Here is a 4,384-nt window from a genome sequence, read left to right as displayed (position 1 = left end):
TGAGGGTGAAATTCAGGCCTGTTTTTTTTTATATTTTCAGAGTTTTTTTACATTTTAAAAAATACGCTGATTTATAATTTTATTGGGGGGGGGGTTGGGTTTTATAGACATACTGGTACAACAATGACCAAATATGGAACTGTGTTTTGCATTTAATTTATTTTTTAATACATTAAAGCTTTATTGCATGGTATAAAAATCATTCTTAGCTCTGTTGGCCATAAGAAAAGGCAGGCTAGCCTAGATTTGACTTGTGGACCATAGTTTGCTGACCCATGGACTGGATGATCTTTCAGCTCTAAATCTATTATCCTTGCGAGTCAAATAAATGTCTGTAAATTTTTTGTTGTGACCTCTACAAGTGGAGATCAAGGACTGACATTTTAATAGAAACACAAATACTGACAAATCTGAGTTAGAGAAGATTCCTTGGTCTTGAAGCTTTTGGAGAACAGGAACCAGGTCACTCTTTTTTCTGATTATGCAGACCCTGTTCTGATCCAGCGGTTAAATGTCACTTCTTTGACTGCTAATATATGCCCTCCCTCTCTGCTCTTCTTCCTAAGTCTACTGTTTGCCTCTGCCCTGCTTCAAGCATTTCTAGAACCCATATCTCCATGGCAGTGTTGCTAACAACCATCCAGGGGCATTGGCAGCTGGGTCATGCCCTAGTCATACCTGGTTCAAGGTCAACTGTAAACCACAAGAATAAACCAAATCCATTCACCAGGGAGTTAAATATGCAGTGTTAGTTTAATTAAAGAATATTTGCTCTACATTAAACAGAAACAAACTTGACATTAGATAGAAACAAATTAAATAAGGTACTCTGGTATTCAGGAACCATACATCCCCTTCAAAACTAATGATTCCCACAAATAAGCTTTCTTTCTTGTTGACTTTTATCTCTCTGAGCCCAATTTGTAGATAAATTATCAAAGCACCCATTACTTTCTTTAGAATGACTTCAAAAGGAAGGTTCTTCAGAGCTCGGAGATATCTATTCAGTATACCCTCAGTACCCACCCCCCTGCTCCGTCTCTGATGTGATGAGGAAAACAGCTCAATAAAATTAACCTATTTCATAATGAGATTGTCAACCCTTCCCGAAATAGAAGATACTCGTGGCCATTTGAGAAAGACAGATTTTGAGAAACATTTGGGGAGAGAAAATTGGAAACTGAATGAACACTAATTCTGATCCTTCTTTCCAGCCCCATGACAAAACATCAAGGAAATTAAGCCCACTGAACCAAAGGTGCAGCATGAAATCTGAAACCATCCACAACATTTCTGGAGGGAAAAAGCCAGCTCGGGAATCATAAGACCAGGCTGCAAATTCTGTCTCTGCAAATTATAACCTCTGTAACTTTGGGCAAGTCACTTCCCCCACTCTGGAACTCAGTTTACTCATTTGGGAAATGAAAGAGTCAGACCAGATGACCTCGTAGGTCTCTTCCAATTCTAAATCTATAATCCTATGATTTTCAGACTGTATCCAGTTGGTTATAACATCACTTTACTATTAACCCTCACTTCTCCATCCATGCTTAGGATCAGAAAAAGACTTTAAGGGTAGATGGAGACAGCCCAACAGATGAATAAATAACCTAGTATCTGTCAGAATTGGTAGTCCATACCTGGATTCCCTTTAGTAGGGGGTTCTCCATTACCCTAGGGGATTCATGAGATTAGTTTTAGAGACTTTCCCCAAACCCATCTAAATTTTAATATTTTCATTTCTGAATATGGAAGGTGGATAGGTGAACCAGTTATGTGCTGTTTGGCCAAAGAATCCATTAGAATATGCCCAAGGCACATTGGTTGTTTGGCACAATTGTCAAATTCTGTTCTTTTAAGGAGAAGCAAACACAGGAAAATCAGAGGATGGGCACAATTTAGAGATCATTAAGCAATAATCTTTGTTCAAGGCAGCCCCAAATCAGGAAAGCAAGAAGTGTATGGACTATATAAGGAAGGTGAGAAATCTGGCCTTTCCAGGATGGGCAAGTACAATTAAGATATTTGACTATGAAGTAATTAAACTTTTGCCCCAACTCTCTCCTGCCCTAAAATCACCATCACCACTACATAGATCCATGGCATAGGAATAAAGAGTTGGCCTTGTAACCAGGATGGTCTAAGTTCAAGTCCCAACCTCTGGCCCATACTGAATGTGTGACCCTGGGCAAGGTGGTAGCCTTTTTAGTTCTCTAGACATTCTCTTGAACTTTTAAGTAGCAAAGGAAAGTTCTAACCTGTATAGGTAGAAGGAGGTTCCATGTATGAATGAAATCATAGGTTCAATCTTTCTTCTCTACTGAGTACCTATCCTCCATCTGTATCACTCCCCAGGAAACTCTGCAAAGCTGTACTAGAGGAACAATTTCCTCCTCCTTGGTTGTCACGTGCTCTCAAATCTGAGAAGGATAAACGGAGGTGGGACAAGGTTGACCTTAATTGCTCCCAGTGAGATATCCAGGTCTTATTTATAAAAGAGTTTACATTTGGGGGCTTGGCTTTTGTTCTTAATTTTTATCTCATTCATCAGCTTCCCGCAGCCGTATCCTGTAGCAATCAATGGTCGGCATGGTCTCAGGAATCTATACAACACAAGGACACATGCATAAGCATTTTCATTTTCATCGCATTGAATCCCTGTGGTTCAACCTGAAAACTCATTTTCAGGATTCTGGAGCCTATATACAAAGCTACCACCATTCTTTCCCCTTATCTCCAGAATTTTTTTTTTACTCTTCTTCTTTCTTTTTTCTTTATCTTACCAAGATGAACTCAATTTTCTTTTTCCTGAAGCAAACACAATGTTTTTTCCCTTCACAAAGATGCACACACACACACACACACACATTTTTCCTCTCTCTCTTTCTGTGTGTGTGTGTCTGTCTCTGTCTCTGTTTGTCTATCTCTCTTTATGAAAAAGCAAAGTAAACCTGGAGTATAGCAACTGAACTGTGTTTCTCTTAACTTACCTGCTTTAACATCCTCCCATTTCAATACCTTTGCATGGTATGGAGGAGACCATAATGGAGTCTTTCCGGGCTATCCTAGAAGAGAGCAGGCTCTGCCATGCTTGAAAGGGTTCAAGTGTAGACCTAGTGATAGATGCATGTTTTACATAGCATGATGTTTAGAGAGGCTCGTCACCAGTTTGGCCATGGGATGATACATGTTTTTAGCTTCGGCCACTTTAAAAAAATGAAAACATTTTTATTTTCTCTATTGCCTACCTCCTCACCCCCATCAACAACAACCAAAAATTCTTATAACCAATATTCAGAGTCAAACAAAACAATTCTCCCGTCATTCACATCTTAGAAAGTGTTCTTCTTTCTTCATCATGATTAGCCTGTTTCATCACAGGCCTTCCAGAATTCTGGTCAGCCATTATACTGATCAAAGTTCTCAAGTCATTCAAAGTTATTTGTCTTTCCACTGTTGTTGTTCTTGTACAAATTTTCCTCTAACTTCTGCTCACCCAACTCACCATGAAGTAACTCAAGGCCTGGAGAGATTGCGATCTGCATTTATGGATTCTTAAAATAATAAATCCTGCCACTTCCCCTAGTGTCTCACATGATAGTCTCTTAGTAAATTACTGATGAATTAATTAATTCGATTCAACAAACCTTTTTTAAGTACAATTGCTTCAAAAAACTTGCTTCTGCCAATTTCCCCATGTCTTTCCCAAAGCTCCACCATTCACTCAGACACTCATATTCGTAGGATCATAGATTTAGAGTCAGAAGGGACCTTGGAGATGAACTAATCTAACCTCCTCATTTCCCAAGGAGGTGCATTGACTTGCCTGGGGTCGTGCAGGGAAATAGGGGCAAAATTAGAATTCAAATCCAGGTCCTTTTGCTCTTTCCAATAAACCGCACTCTCCCATTCAGTGAATAAAATCAAAGTTGGGTTGTTTTGTTTTTTTAACTTTAACTTTTCTGGCTCATCTCCCACATCTAGTCAGTTATATGCAGTCATGTTTCAAATTCTGTGAAGAACATATGACTGAAAAAAGCATTCACTAAGCTCTTTCTACATGATGAAGAACACAAATTTGAAAACAAAGACAATCCCTGCCTTCATGAAACTTACATTCTAATAGGAGAAGGACTTACCTGGAGGACTAGAGGACAGAGAGGAAGACTTGAATGGTGATTAGAGCCACTGGAAAAATCCAATCAGTTCCAAGTCTTCCCAGTTCTACTTCATAATATCTATCCCACTTTTCCCTATTCCTGCTGTTATCACTCAGTTATATGGCCCTGCACTCAGCAACCACATAGACCATTGCAAGAGCCTACTAATCAGACTTCTCCCACTATGGTCTCTCCCTTCCAACACACTCTTCATACTACTGTCA

General features: G+C 39.3%; 1 protein-coding gene across 1 annotated transcript in view; it reads left to right on the top strand.

Annotated features, from left to right (window-relative positions):
* RASGEF1A (RasGEF domain family member 1A) overlaps positions 1 to 4,384 on the top strand; it is a 333,690-nt gene that overhangs the window by 186,956 nt on the left and 142,350 nt on the right. The window lies entirely within an intron of this gene.

This window comes from Monodelphis domestica, chromosome 1, assembly GCF_027887165.1.
Source record: "Monodelphis domestica isolate mMonDom1 chromosome 1, mMonDom1.pri, whole genome shotgun sequence".
Classification (NCBI taxonomy): Eukaryota; Metazoa; Chordata; class Mammalia; order Didelphimorphia; family Didelphidae; genus Monodelphis; species Monodelphis domestica.
The sequence above is the reverse complement of the archived record's forward strand: the minus strand, read 5'-3'. Positions and strand labels throughout refer to the sequence as shown.